Source organism: Ptychodera flava (assembly GCF_041260155.1).
Source record: "Ptychodera flava strain L36383 chromosome 23 unlocalized genomic scaffold, AS_Pfla_20210202 Scaffold_24__1_contigs__length_23054250_pilon, whole genome shotgun sequence".
Classification (NCBI taxonomy): Eukaryota; Metazoa; Hemichordata; class Enteropneusta; family Ptychoderidae; genus Ptychodera; species Ptychodera flava.
In genome coordinates, this window is record NW_027248278.1 from 22,569,742 (window position 1) to 22,586,168 (window position 16,427).

The window sequence follows — 16,427 nt, forward strand, 5'->3', positions numbered from 1 at the left end:
TACCTCTTCTATGATCTTGCTTTGTTAGATATGTGTGTATGTTAGATGGGTTAAATGTGCAAAGTAGTTAATACAACAATGATATTAATGTAGTTAATGAGTGCAGAACTACAGTACAATAGGTGCAAAAACAGAACAATCAGGTTCATATTTGGACCTACAAGATCCAAATTACAGAAGATCGAATATGTTTCTTTATGTTGTGCATAAAGATGTATAAATACAAATCAGGTTGATGCATAATGTGAATCTTTATGCATCTGTAATGTCCTGCATAAAGGTGATAAATTTAGTCAGCCATTAAACCTTTTTATGCACAAGCATAAAGGTGCATAAAGTTCCATCTTTATGCTGCATAAAGATGATTACAGATCATCTTTATGCAACTTTATGTCACCTTTATGCTGCGCATAAATCTAGATTTTCATCTTGTTTGTGTAATTGAAGACGAACACACCGGTCACATTGACGTTGAAAGAGGAACTCCATCAGAACTGCATCTTCAGTGTTCGGATACAATCGCTAAATAAGAATAACATTTCTCATTTATTGCAATCCAAAAATACCATGACATTAAAAAAAGAACTTTTCTCTGCAATATTTCCACGCCTACTTTGTTTTGAAAGCACCCTGAAGCTGCGTAGCAACAAACATTACAATTCTTGATTCTAGGCAATTGAAAATTAAATCAAAATGGATCTGGTATAGTAGAGAGTAATGCCAGTCTCTTGATTACGGTACCATTACCCGTAATACAACGTAAGTAACATGTTCATTGACTCCTATATTAAACACGATTGGAAATATTTTGGGATAATAGGATATTGTAGTAATATTGGTTTATTCAGTAAATTTAAGCTCATCTACTCTTCTATTTTTGCAATTCACATGTTTTTAAGGGTAATCTGTAATATTGTAACTTTCAGCTATAGGGTACCCGACACTTTTGATAAATTTGCACAATAAATAGATTTCTACCATTTCAAAATGACAGATCCTATTGTTTTCTTTGAAATTGTCATTATTTTTTGTCCATTCCCCAAGTTTTGGTAATTTGAGAAAATAGAGAGTCATGTCCAAGGTGGCCCTGAAAAATAGAGGGTCATGTCCAAGGTGGCCCTGAAAAAATAGAGGGTCATGTCCAAGGTGGCCTTGAAAAATAGAGGGTCATTTCAAGGTGGCCTTGAAAATATAAGGTAGTGTTGTCATGAACGATTTTTAGACATTTTCAACTTTTCAATTTCAAAATATCTTTTTAATACAAATATTTCACCAGCTACTTGAACTCCTTGTATTTTTTAAGTAGATAGAATAAAAAAAATACAATTTTAACTATTTTACTTTGCCTCTTTGAGGTACTAACATCAAAGGTATGAAATACCTTAGTTTTCTGAACATCTACCACACAATGAAAATGACAGTTTAGCAAAATAGGAGAGTTTACAATGTACTATCAGCAGTCAAACAAAGTAGTTGTTATAACTGTTCGAAAAATCGCAATTTGACAACCGTGATATATCAAAAACAGGTAAAGGATCAAAACTTGTAAGATTCAAAACATTCTGCAGAATTATATGATAAGTACAGTTTGCAAATTTTTTGTTTATTTCACTGTATTTACATTTGCAAAAAAAGCAAATTTGACTAGATTTAGTCAAAAGCAGTTAACTTAACTTTGTTGCCAAGTAGATTGAACAAAATTAAGAAATTTACCTTAGTCTGTAGCAACAAATTATGGTCTGGTGCCTTATTTTTCAATAATTTTTGACAAACTTTTTAAAATCCTATAAACCCAATTTATTTCCAATCGTGTTATTATATAATGTCAGCTGGTCCGAATATATTTTGTAGTTTATTTCCAACGCTTGTTTTGACATCAACGAATCTTTGTCGTCAAAAGTAACAACACATTGCCATTGTTACTTATAGGTTTCAAGGGCTGAGAGAGAGAGAGAGAGAGAGAGAGAGAGAGAGAGAGAGAGAGAGAGAGAGAGAGAGAGAGAGAGAGAGAGAGAGAGAGAGAGAGAGAGAGCTATTGTATAATCTAAGATCATGTGCAAAGTTCCTCCGTACCATAGACAGTCGAGAAAGAGGATTTCTCGACTGTCTGTCTTTTTATACGAAAAAGTTAGTTGAGATTGGAGCTTACTAAAAATTATCGACGCATTTGGTAAAACCGCGATATCGTCCAGACTTCTTTCACAACTGCTCTTGTTTTGTTGGCCTGTCAGGGCGCACGATGTTTGTAGAAGAACTGTCACTGCGCAATACCGTTAACGTTGCCAAAGAAAACAAACTGGACGAGATCGTGAAGCCATGCGGGGAGTTAATCCCAAGACATAATGAAAATGTGTAAACTTATCAAGAACGGAAATGGAGACACCGATGACCAATCAGAAAAATGAACTAGTATGTTATATACATAATTATGTCAGAGATTTGTCGATTTTTAAAAATCATGGGAAAACGTTCGATTCTAAATGTTTTAATATCAGAAGAAATAATGCAAACAAACTCGTTAATTCTTATGTTATACTGAGAATAGGTGATATAAATGGCAAGCCCGGCCATATTGCCAGACATGGTGGTTTTTGTAAACAAAGAAACAGTGCCAGGAATTGTTTACAAAGGAAAGCAGTTTATCAAAAGTGTAAAAATTAGACGGAAGCATGTGATCGCAAATGCTCAGGTGAAAATGCAAATAAAGGAGTTCACCAAATGTACAGATAAATCATTATTGTGTTCAGAGTCCGCAGTTACTTCATTTAGAAATATATATCAACACACAATCCATGCAACAGTTTAAACACGGCATTCCTGCGTCGCTAGATTTAGGGGCTATAATTACGGTCCCACTTATTCGTTTACTTCATGAAATTCCCAAATTAGGTAATACATACCAGTGTATTGTCCCAATCGGTCATCGGTCTCTCCATTTTCCTTATTGATGTATTTACGCATTTTTCATTATTTTGATTCATTATGTGGTAATATGTGCTGCCGGCATCCATATCGATGCTTAGAGAATATAAAGTGTGAATGTCTTAATTGGAACAAGGGAACATTGAAATCTCAAATAAAAGTAATTATAAGTGTCTATTTCTAGAAAAGTATCGTGATGTAACTAGAAGTAGTAGAAATTATAATTTCGCCTCATTTTGGCTGCCATACCTCGAGTGATTTCCATTTCCCTCAGTTCAGTATGATAACTTTATGGTATACTCCACATACCGGTGCACAATCAAATTCTTGGACACATCAGAAGTAGAGAGATGATTAACCTATCAAGAATTTCGACACTTCACGTGATGGCATTGACAACAATGTTTCTCACACCATAACTTGAACTAGGGCTTATATATATTAAAAGACAATACTGAAGATTTATAATTTTTCCATTTGGTATTGTTGAATTGGAAGACAAGATTATTCCATACTGATCAGAAAACATAGATCGTTGACAACATTTCGATTGTATTATATTTTGTGAAATAGCTTCTTTTATCAACTATTTTGTCAAAGTTGTTAAATAATGACAATATTATAATGACACATTTTACATTTTTAGATGCAAATTAATCGATTTTGCATTAAAATGGAACACAAATACACGTTTGCGGTGCACCGAAAGCATTTCAAAATTCATCAAACCGAAATTAAATGATAATAAACCCATTTCAATTTAAAGTGCCCTACTAGAGAATTAATGTACACGAGATTCCCTCCACTCTAAAGAAGGATAGTTTGCTCTTTGAACTCTTTGGTCATAATGAATTTTTATTAACACGAAAACATTTAGCGATGCCTCCTAGGTACTTGAGTTGAGTCATATTATTAGATTTGAATTCCTTTAAATGGTTTGATAACTTTTCATGAATCAACAACAAGAAATTCAACGCTCCTTCCTATTGTGCGTTGTCGAATCCACGCTAAAATTACTACTTTCTATTTAACTATTCTGAAATCAATTTTACAATTTTAAACTCAACATTTCATTTTGCATTCAATACAAAACATTGAAAATTAACACGGTTGGAACTACTTTGGTATAATTGGATGGTGGAGTAATGTAGATTTCATCTACAAATGTTATCTATTCTGTTTTTCTTCATACATGACACACTTGTTTTATGAGTAATTTCCGATGTTTAAACGTTTTGATTGCAATTTTTTCACGTTCATTGAAAATTGCAATTAATTTCTTCATCTTACTGTTACGGCGACCTCTATCGGCCCTAGACTACACAGTCATCCGTGCAAACCGTTCCATTGTAAAACTCAAAATTCTCCCGACTTTCTGTATTACCAGTCTATATTCGATTATAAAACTCGTCTGTGCTGCCGCGTAAAGATCGCTCTCTGGCCTGGGGTCATCGCCACAGAACCACTGCGAGTCTAGCCAAAGGCTTTCTTTACAGTTTGTTACGACACCGACCGGTCTCTAATTTAGCTCGCACATAGTAATGAAATACATGAAAGTCAATCTTTGAACAAATCAATCTGTACGTGCTTTATCGGTGACTATTTGTAACTAATCTCATACCACTGCAAAGTACCTTGACTGAAAAAAAACCCAAACATTTACATGTATTTTCAACCATATTTCCGTTAGCAGTATGTTTTAACCTCTAAAGTATTCACACTGAATGCACAAGAGCCTTAAGGGCAGAAGTTCACAACTGGAGCACAAAGCACTGACGGCTCATCGAGGAAATGGTAAAAAATACATATTGTCACAGTCGAGATGGTGAAAAAGATATAAACATAAGTCGATGATAGTCTTGGTAAAGGTGACAGGGGTAGATGTATGTCAATTCATCGCCAAGTTTGTGTACAGACTGTTTTATTTGGTTGGAACTTCTCACATGTAAAATGAGGTCAGAGGTAAAAGTTTGAAGAAAAATATAAATGGACATGTAAACGACTTGAATTCGCAAATTGAAGATAAAAAGTAAACCATTTTTACAATGAGAATGCTTTTCCTTTCCGCAAAACTGAAGTACTACTTGTTGTAATTCGTGATTGAGCACAGACGCAGGAAAACGGGTATACTCAATGTGGAAATAAGAGAATAAGCCCCTGACCTCTGATTTTTAAGAATCCCCTCGGGTCGGGCAACATGGTTGAGATAAGAGACTGGCGAGCTATTAATGGATTGGTGTTTTTTGTTTGTTTTCAGGATAGAAAAGACCCTACCGCTGTGAAACGAAAATGGAAATGGAAGTGGACTTGATTTTAGAACGAAAAAACAAAATGAAAGTAAAAAAGAAAGTAAAACAATCGAAATTTAAATCGAAACGATAACGAATGTAAAATCAGAAATCCGATGCGATATCAAAGTAAAAAAAAAAAGAAATCTGTTCAATTTTGAAGATAAAAACCAAAAATTAGAACACAATTAAGGTAGGTAAATACCAAATCGTTCATTTTTCTGTCAAGTTTTCAAAATTCTCTGAGAACACGCCTTGAAGTAAGATCCAGAATTGAGATGTGTCGCCAGTTCAAGATAGGGAATGGTTTCCGTGTAATTCACGATTTTTTAAAATCAAAACAAATGCACGTGGCTATCCCGGCTAAATCGGGGAGCTTTTGTAAACATTGTGGACACATTTGCATTGCTATTTGCATAATCCCCCTTGAGTGACAAAACGGTGCGTGGCACTAGATAATTTACATAGTGACGTGCTGTGACTTCCCCAAACACAAGGATTACTTCCGTCTGTAAACAATAAACCGTAATTAAATGTTTGTCGAAGCCTAGTCCAATAAACAAGTATTCGTACAATTTCAGACATAGTCTACAGCAGACAGCAAGTCATTTCATATCGTCGAGCATCTTTAGCAGCATTTTTGAGTTTTGGTCCCTTTTTCTCAACATATAAGCTTACCATAACAATAGTCATAGTATGCCTTCCGTGTCGAATCCCAAGAAGAAATTTAGCGACGAGGCGAAAAGACGTCTAAAAGACAGTGACAAAGGTTCATACTACAACCACAGAGTAATATCATAGACAGAGTGGCAACACTTGCAGGCCTTTTGCTCCATGGTCGTCGCGTAGACTATTGCTTTTCATATTAAAATGAGCTTAAAAGGTGTTAAACTTTTTGGAGGCTTGGTTTGTGGTTGATAATTACACGAGATTATGCGAAACATACGACGAGATGGCATCGTACTGCCAGTCGCGTCGCAACCATAGTTACTTTGTGAGCTCATAGGCCAGAAACACTGCCTCACGCCAATCAAAACATAACACGCCAGCAGTTTCATAAACATGTCCTTTCTTGGCGCACGTGTAAAAGACGGTATGACTGACCGTAAACCATTGAGTAAAACCAGACAGTATCGATAAAAGACTTTCAAATTTGGTTCAAACACACTCATTATATATTCATAAAAATATGAGAGGAATTTTTAAAACGGTAAAACCCACTTTCCTGAAGCTCGAAACACTCCCGTTTTCGCCACACATCAATTTCGATCAACACAACACGACAACAACAACACAAGCTTTGTCGAACATACTTTCGCTTACAATTGGTGAAAATCCGAAAATTACCGAAGGGTGCATGGTCGGCACTCTTCGGAAAGAGAGCCAAGAGCTTCGTGAGGCGAGGCAAACATGTATTGCTTACGTAACCGCTTCACGCCTTAAACAATAGCTGTTGCCACTCTGTCTATGATATTACTCTGTGCTACAACCAACCACAAGAATGGTTTAACGATGACACCCTGAGTCTCGAGAGCCTTAGCAGCGACATCGCAGAAGAGGCTGTTCAACTTCTCCTACTGGTTGATGTGAATCAAATCAACGAAGCTAATGCCGCTTTTTCTGTTTGCGCAAAGTGCAAAAAGGGACATGTAATTCTGTCTGAAAACAGGCGTACTCGGTATGGATGGGGAAATAATTTGTTTTTTAAATGCGACAACCCTAAGTGCAACGTCAAATCAGACAACTTTCCATCATCGGCAAAGACTGATTGTGGATATGACGTAAATCGAAGGTCAGTTATTGCAGCCCGTGGCATCGGCAAAGAAAGACAAGAGCTGAGGAAGGTTAGCAGTTACATGGGTTTGCCGATTTATGGCAATGTATACGAAAGACATGTAAAAACGATACGAGAGGTCGCGAAAGATTGCCTCGAACAAGAATTAGAAGAAGCAGCTGACGAAATCCGAGCCATGGAAACAGAGTTGGACGAGGGCGACATTGAGGACAGGAATAACAATGTCTTAGATATTGCTATTTCCGTCGATGGTTCTTGGAGTTCCAGAGGTTTTACAGCGAAACATGGAGTTGTAGCTACTATAGCCATTGATACCGGTGAGTAAAATTACTGCAAGGTCTGCAAGTTTTGTATAGTCAATAATTATGAAAAATAAATCATTTTTTCAAAAAAAATTGTTGCGGCTTGCATGATGTCAGAAACTACATCGGTTACATTATCGTCCGACCCAAATACCCAGGCAAAACCTCGAGCTACTGTACTGCAGCTATCTAAGACGATGACTTTACTGTAGGCCCATCGCAAAAAATGAAACTAAAAAAAGTATTTATCCCAGCGTATTATAATGATCCATTAGCCGTGATTGAAATAGGACATTATTGTGAAAACGTGATAATAATGTATAAATTTCAATGCTACTTGTGCTTGGAATGCTCCATGATCATAGTCGATGGTATTCTGTTCCGCGCAACTTGTTTCATTGTCAGAGACACAAGTAAATGGTTTGACGTAATTTCTCCGTCCCATTAGCAACTTTAAATGTGACCTCGATACGTTGGCAATAATTTGTAAACAATTATTTTCAAATTGTGACACAAGATAATCGATAACTATAGCCGCCGACACAGCAACAGTCTGGAAGCGGACCCGGTGCTGAAACGGTACGGCAAAATTCCCACAAAACTCAAAAATGCACGTGAGGGTAAAGGTCAGAATGCAAGGGTCACGCATACGAATATGACTAGTCAGTCAATTACTTGTTAGTTTGAAAAAAAAGTCGAAACATGTGCAGAAATGCCGAAACGTCTTCGGTGGCGGTGCCGACACGACTTGGGGTCGGACATTGAGAGGCCGAAACAACTTGGGCCTAAACCACTTGGTGCCTAAACGACCAGTTACTACGTATGTGGAAGCATGGAGGTAGTAGGAGCTACTACATCCATGGTAGAAGTCATACGACTGAACACTGCAGTAGTGGTGACCGATAGATTGAAGTTATTGAATATTAAATTTTACATGGATTTTTTATCTCAGAAATTGTCGTGTTTCTGGTTTCGAAACCACAGACACAGAGAATAAGAAGTCAAGTAGGTACGCGTGCAAAAATACAAGCTATCGTCTTGAGCGTGTGCATGACAGCGTCTGCATGACGACATTGTTATTGATTGTTGTCACGCGTGTTGAGCTCCTGACAGCGTGGTGACGATTGCGCAACCAAAGTACAGAAAAACACATTGTCATCTGACTTCGTGTGCATAATCACATTTCTTACGAAATATACTTATACCGCCGGCCATTTCTTCTGTTGATAATCATATTTTAACGGGTACTCTACGGTGTACCGTAAATACGCTTGTTAATATTGAGTATAAAGATTACCCTGATAGTTGTATAAATAGAGCATGACATGCTTCTAGCTTGAACATATATGGCTTACACATTATGATATATTAATTTTCCTTACTTCCAGGAAAAGTAATCGACGCCCACTTCATGTCAAACCATTGTGTTTAGTGTAATAAATGGAGTGATAAAACCGGACCTGAATACATGGAATGGTATCTAAACCATGAACTCGACTGTCAAGCCAATTATAAAGGTTCAGCTAAAGGGATGGAACCGTATGGTGCCCAAACATTATTTGATCGATCGATCGAGAAACATAACTTCAGGTGAGAGACATTCTATATTTCATTATGTTCTAAACTTACCAACATTTTTGGGATTTATGGACACAATAAAATCTGCAGTAGATTTCCTTCAAGAAATTGTACGTTAACATTACGTTAAATTTTAATCTATACAAGGTACACAACTTTTATCGGCGATGGAGACAGTACCGCCTACCATTCAGTAAAGAATATTTACGATGATGTTGAGGTGAAGAAGGAAGTACACGAGGCTCTCCAGTTGCCAGTGGCAGAGATCAGTCTGCAGGATTGGCGTAAACTGGATGAACAGAGAATTCGCGACATGGAGTACAAATGCTCAAGTCCGGCTAAGAAGAGGAAACTGAACAAGTAGAGACAGCTAAAGAAGATCGACCAATTTGAATATCAGGAAGGGCCGACGTACTCATCTGGTCAATTTACGAGTGGTGGCACATCCGAGTTGAGTAAAAGGCCATCGTGTTCTGTGTGCGGGAAACCCCGGAAAGGCCATCCCCGGAGAAAGTGCACGCCGGACGTCAACTGAGTCGGATCAAAGAATGAGAAGTTTGTAGTTCATTTTAGTTCAGACAACCACTTTGACTAGAGTTTAAATATTGAACGGCAGTTAGACGTAACAAATGGCGACAAATTTGATGCTCGTATAGACCATTATAGTTTTGCTCATAGGAAACCGCGAAATGGTAGTCTCGCGATCATTCCGATCTTTTAGACGTATTCGACTCGCACATTGCGACAGTGAAATATATGTAGTCTATATTGGAAGGATACGCGCAAATCAATGTTTATGATTGTTATTTTGATCGTTGTAAAATACGGTTGTGTATTTTCTTTTGCAAGGAGTCTTTTGAATTTTCAAGATTAACATTCTTCCAAGAACTTGAATTTTTTTGATGGCATGTCAAATAAAGGTTACAATACAGACATATATTCACGTCCCGTTAAATAATTGTTCATGCAGTATTGTAAAAATAAAATGACACTTTAAAGTGACGAATTTTACTATTCACAGAATAGTTTATTAAATTCACACAAATTTGAAAAACAAGTTACAAACGTAGAGTGTTCTGTATACCACTCATGTAAATCTTACTATGTAAAACGGTAAAAAGGAGATTGACTGGGTGACATCTATTCATTTCAGTGTTCACGTAGTAAAAGTTATGATCTAACCACCGATTAGACTAATTCAGGTTCGCATACGGCTGAACAAAGTTCCAGAATCGACACCTCGTAGGCTTCCTGGAGAAAGAAGAGAAAGAGAGAAAAACATACACATGAAAATGTGGTTGAAATTAATTGTATGAAACCTCCCTGTCACATGTTTCGTGACTGTTGGTCTCAGTGCAGGTCTACTTTCCCGAAAATTCGTACTAAAAATTGCATTTAGATAATTAACTATCAAGACGATATCCAAGTGGTGCCTTACAAAATCACTCATTTCACACGTCAGTGTCAATTTCTATAACAATCGACACACTGCATCAAAGGAAGTTGAGCAATACTCACTGGCCATATTTCCCCTTTGATATCCTGTGGCAGCACAGCACGAACAAAGGACAACACCTAAGGTGGTAATGTGTACTGGCAATTTGGGGGACCGACTTCTTTTTTCTGGACAAAAGACAAACAAACACACCAGTGAGTTTAAATGCACCTTAACTAGTCAATCAAAGATATGAGACTGTTCTGTACAACCACGATGACAAGGGAATAATTCCTTTCTGGTAACTTTGATAAAACAGTTGAAAAATCATCATTTACAATTCCCTTACTGGTTTACTTTGATTGTCATACAATTTGCCAACACACTTACAAACAGCGCGTGCGCCCAGGTACAATAGCACAACCATCTTATCTTCCTTTGGCTCTGTCCCTTCTTTTTCCTATCAAATGCCGTCTGTTCGACCCAGTCACAAAATTTTACTCCATCGTACCTGAAAGAAGAAATATCAGAGGATTGTCTTTATATTAGGGGTGGCATGTGCCCGTCAGGAGAAAACTAGGCCCGTAACACGCAGGCGACTTTTAGTAAATACTCTGCTAGTTTCGCAAAGTACAGTGTTTATATCTTTTTATCTCATAAATGATTCACCATTTCTGCCGAAAGAGAGAAGAAATGAGCAACGACATAGGATAATTTAGATCGTTTCAGCGAGGCCATGAACGCACGCGTAGTATACACACAGGCTTTGCGATGTATCACTGCTGACTAGTTGCCTGCCACTTAGCTTTGAGAACCTTACATACTTTGTACCACCATCCAATACTCATTTATTTCAAATTATGGATAAGAAAAACACGATTGTTCGTTCTCTACTATGAAAACTTAGGACACTGTAAGATGTGTTGAACATGTCACCGCAGTACGGGTAGTACCGCCGGGACCACGGAATACGTCATGGCCTCGCTTGACAATTCAAAGTTATCGCGTGTCGCAACAGAAAAGAAAAAAAACCTATCAAACTTGTGATTAATTTTCATACAGTAACTTACGTTTTGAAGTTCAGAAACTTGAAAAATATCGTACTTCAATAGTACACATATACAACATACAGAGCAAAACTCCCCCTCCCTCACTGTAAAGATAGCGGACGCTAGACGCGTCTGTACGCGTTCAAAATGTACGTGTCGGTGTTAAAATTTGAACGGCTAGTGTTCATATTGTTAACACTAGTGTTCATATTATTAAAAATGATGTTCTAAACCTGAACACGGAGTGTTAACAACCATCTCCTTCAAGTGTTCAAAAACTCAGCATCACAGAAATTTTACAATACTGTGAAACAATTAACAATCTTTTGTTTATTTTACTTTACTATGGCTATATTAAATTTACCACTGCCTCGCTGTCCGGCAAACGTACACGGACTTTGGTGTAACGAATTTCACACTAACTGAAAAATATTTCCGGTCTACAATTGCTGAAAGCATGTTTTTTCTAAAAAAGAAAGTATACAAAATAATTTTACACGTTTATTACGTGTTGAAATTGTGAAAATTTGAAAAGAAAATCAGAAAACCACCATGAACGTTTTAATTTTAACATCGGCGTGCAAGAGGCGTTCTATTTCTAAACACTTGGTGTTCAAGTTTGGTGCTTTTTCCTATCCCATGATGCATCAAAACGGAAGTTGCGACATTATTCTTGTAAGCGCACCCTAAAGTTGTGATCGTGCGAAAGCATGATCAGAAAGGGTAAGTTTTCTCTCCAAAATAGTAAAAGGTATTAGATTTTGAAGCATCTGTATTAATATCCTTCGAAATTAATCGTATTGTACTTTGAAATAGCTTAACTACGTGAAGAAACCTTTTTTTCTTTCAGTGGCTAGTATACCAACACAGCTGTGAATACGCGCAGTGTATTTTGGCCATGGCCTATCGATCGATCTCATCGGGTCAAGGCCATCGCAAAACAACTGTAGCGATAACCCTTGATCTGAGCGCGATCGATACGCCTTGTATAGTACCGCTGCGTGATCACAGCTGACACATGTATTTTAGTAGAGACAATCGCACGTAAAATCAATTAAACATTGTAGAGTGTAAAATGTATTGTTTCAGCATATGAGAGTATGGCTTTTTTATTTTAATCAGTTGATGACAAGAAGAAGCCAATATTTTGTAACAGTATTGAAAAGAAGCACTGTATATGAAAGTCTCCCCTTTTCAATAACCTATTCAGCCACTTGTCTTTCATTTTAAAGTCTCATCTCGCCATATTACCTATTGTCGCATTATTTTCAGGATGTAAAAAGTTGGATTTAACTGAAAAATCGAAGAGTTGTTACAGAAGCTGGTGGTACAGATGATGAAGAAGATGAGTGTACAGCTGTCTGGAAACAAGCTTGAGAACCTCAGTTCATCTCTAATGTAGATTTAAACTTCCAAGGGTCAGTAACTGAATTTTGATAAGTTTCTGTTTTTTTTTCTGAATTAATCTAAGCTTTGGTAGCATGCTATGATCAACTAAATGTTGCCGGAAAATAAGCTTTCACAGACGTGTAGTCTCCTTTATCAGATGCAAGGGTGGAATGAATTTTCTGTCACTTTCTGCTTCAATTTTTCATTCCCCTTGCATCTGATAAAGGAGACTTCACGTCTTTGGAAGCTTATGCCCTTATAAAATGTAGTTGATCAAGTTCTTTATCATATTCAAGATAAAACCCATTATTAATTAATAGCCTCTCTGAGGGAAAAACGCTCATGTTTGATAACCGTGTTCAGTGAACCTATACAGTACTATTTGTATAATGCATGGGAAATGCAAGCACGAATGTCAGTGCATTAAAAATCACGTTGTTTAACAAGTGGGATAATTTTATATGTATATAGGGGTATTAGCACGAATATTGATGGGCATGTGCAAAATGTCTTTCTGTTTACTGTTTATATTGTGAAACGAAAGTGAGGGTTGAGAGAAAAACATTGGATGTATGAAACTGTACATGTAAAACTTTGAGATGTAAACGAGTTGTACATTTATTTGTGCTACTTACAACGATAATGTCTGACCATGACTGCATCGAAGACAATGACTGTGATGAGTATATCATTCATAATAAACAATCGTAAGTATCGACTGAAACAGAAAAGTACAGCAATGCAACGTATATCAGTCGTTGTAATGTCGGCGTTGCAGTTTCAAAATCCTCATGATGGATTTTTGTGTACACTCAAATTACACTGTAGGCAAAGACTATAAGCACCTACATACAAGACATAGTTCAAATAAACTGCCATCACAACGGCTCTGACTTACAAAGCAATGGGAAATTTTCTGAGGTCCCTTTAAATTTCGGAAACCGAACAAGTCCTCAAAACTCATTTGCCTAATGAGTTTTCCAAAACTATACTGAACTTCGCTAAAATTCAAACAAAAGGGATATTCTAAACTACTGAGATCAAGCAAAAAGTACAGTACAGAAAGGAGGTTGGTGATTTTCAGTTTATACTACAATTATTGGTACATGAGATAAAACTTTCCTCGCTTAGTGTTTAAACAATGCACCTCCTACGATAACAGCGGCTGGAAAAGTAAATTGGAATTTGCCACAGAATGACCAGAAATAATGTGTGCTCGTAGCTTTTCTCAAATTGTACCATAGATTAGTCTTGCATTTGCTGAATACTGTTAACATGAAATACAGAGTATATTATAATTAAAGGTGTCCTCAAAGATTTTTTTGTATAATGTACAACTGATTTGCATATTATACAGAAAAACAAAAACTGAGAGCGCCCTCTAAACGGGGAACTACAAATTTGGTGATACCGAATTAAAAAAACTCTATAGCAAAGTAATCATGTGTAAACATTGAGAATGGCTGCACAAAGTTGATAACACTAGGATTTATCAGCCTTGAAGATATAAGGGGTGACATGAAGGTGAGTTGATAATTTGCATATTTGATCAACATCCTTGTTTAAGGACATTCGATTGGATTGATCAAACTTGACGACTCCTATTATGTGCATTTAATATATTGTGAAATGACATTAATGAAGTTTTTAACATTTGGAGATCGGCTATTGCTAATTTGCATAGTTAACTACCTTTCTTGATTCGGGATATATATGTGAATTGACTCGATCAAATTTGACTCAACTTATATTGAAGACGCTATGATATTTCATTCGTGAAAGTTACCATTTGTACTTTAGCGTTTTTTTTCGTGTTTTTTATTTGTTTGTTTTTTTGCATATTTAACGACCTTTCGTAATTAAGGACACAGTTTTACAGGTAAAACGTTAACGAGCTTATGAAACACAGTTTTACAGGTAAAACGTTAACGAGCTTATGGAACTTGGATAGTGAGAAGACGATCTCTGAATGATAACTTGCATTTACTTTTCAATCATTGATAATTTGCATTTGAATGAATATTTCAAATAAGGCACATAAACCTACAAGTGCTTGACCAAAGCTTAAAAATGCAGCTGTATCAGCTAATTGGTGACTTGTGTATTTAATAAAATTTTTAAAATTAGTGATAACTGGAGGAACTGACATTGTAACTATAATCTGTTTGTTTGTTGTTGTTGTTGTTTTTTTTCAAAACGTTCTATGACGTTCGTGGCATAATAACTTATAAATTTAAGTTAGTGCCTGTTGAATGTAGTGCCTGTTGAATTTTCTGAAGATATCCTGTGTATTTTCGTTAGATGCATGTGTATAAACGGATTTCAAGTAATCATACGAGTCCCTAGGTATTGACATTGAAATACTAGTATACTAGATATCTTCATGTTAAACTTTACTTGGAATATTAACCTAGAAAAAAGCAACAACATACTTCATGTTGAAATCATTTTGTATGTGTATGTATCATTTTGCATTTTTTTATTAATGGACTTTTTGTGTATTTGACCACAATATGAAGAAGCAAATGAAAAAAGTCAATGAAATAATGAAAACATCGTTAGAAATTGCAGTTATTGTACTTTTGATTAATCGCCGTACAATTTAACATAACCTGACAAAGTACTGTTAAAACACGTCCAAACACACACCATTTGTGAACATGTCAAAACCTTCCAAACATTAAAGACTAACATGTTAACAGGTCGAAACGAACTGGAAGTGAATAAGTAAATAGATATATAAGTCAGTAAATAAATAAATAAATAAATAAATAAATAAATAAATAATGGTTAAAATAACGATCCATGATTATCACATCGATGTGTCCCGTGTACTTTCAATTGATTTTGTAACCCCATAATATTTGTATGGTGTGTGCCTTCATGCCAGGCATCTGTACGCGCGCCCTTGACTAAGCCATTTACGTATCAGCCTTTCACAAATTATCACCTACTTTTATGGTTTTTTTGCTTACGATACTACCGTGTTCAGTCCAGGGCTGTACACTTAATGTTAATACAATGAACCGTCATGTATCTCCTTCTCTTCTAACACTTAAAACTGACACCGATTAAACCACTGTGCTGGGTCACTTTTCAGGGAAAGTCATTAACATATTGCGCGGGGGTAAGATTTTTTAATCAAACGTAAAGTTCTCATTTTGCAAATACTGTCGGAATACAGCTCTACCTTGTCTCAATATCGAATGAAACAAACGAAGATTTTCATACTCTAAAATAACACAACCAGCGCATGTCATCGTCTCTTACTAAAAACAACTACTGGACTTACAAAGATATATTTAAGTTTTATATATTCTTATAATAAGCCAATCAGTAGGGGCTTGAAAAGAAGACTAAGTTGTCCCTATTTGCCACATAATGCAGAGCAGAGAAAACGAAACAAACCTGAGAAGTTATTTGATGTATTTGAAGTTTTTATAAGGTTCTAGTGTGCTGGGGACAAACGAGGCTGCGATCAGCTCAATCAAAAACAACAACCAGGAATTATAAATAAATTGGATTAGACATGTACGCATGTCGAAAGAGATTTCGTTATGCACAGAAAATCGCATCATACCGAACTATAATCTACCCTAATTTGTCAATGTCATGTTAAGGATAGCTGTTCCTGCGACCAGAATCATCTCATTTCAGCCACATGTGTTC

At 36.4% G+C, this 16,427-nt stretch overlaps 1 long non-coding RNA gene across 1 annotated transcript; it reads left to right on the plus strand.

Moving 5' to 3' along the window:
- The first annotated feature begins 7,081 nt into the window (after positions 1 to 7,081).
- On the plus strand, positions 7,082 to 9,118 carry LOC139124812 (uncharacterized). Its single transcript, XR_011550045.1, has 3 exons — positions 7,082 to 7,322; positions 8,696 to 8,897; positions 9,033 to 9,118. It is a non-coding gene; the product is annotated as an uncharacterized lncRNA (long non-coding RNA).
- Positions 9,119 to 16,427: the final 7,309 nt, after the last annotated feature.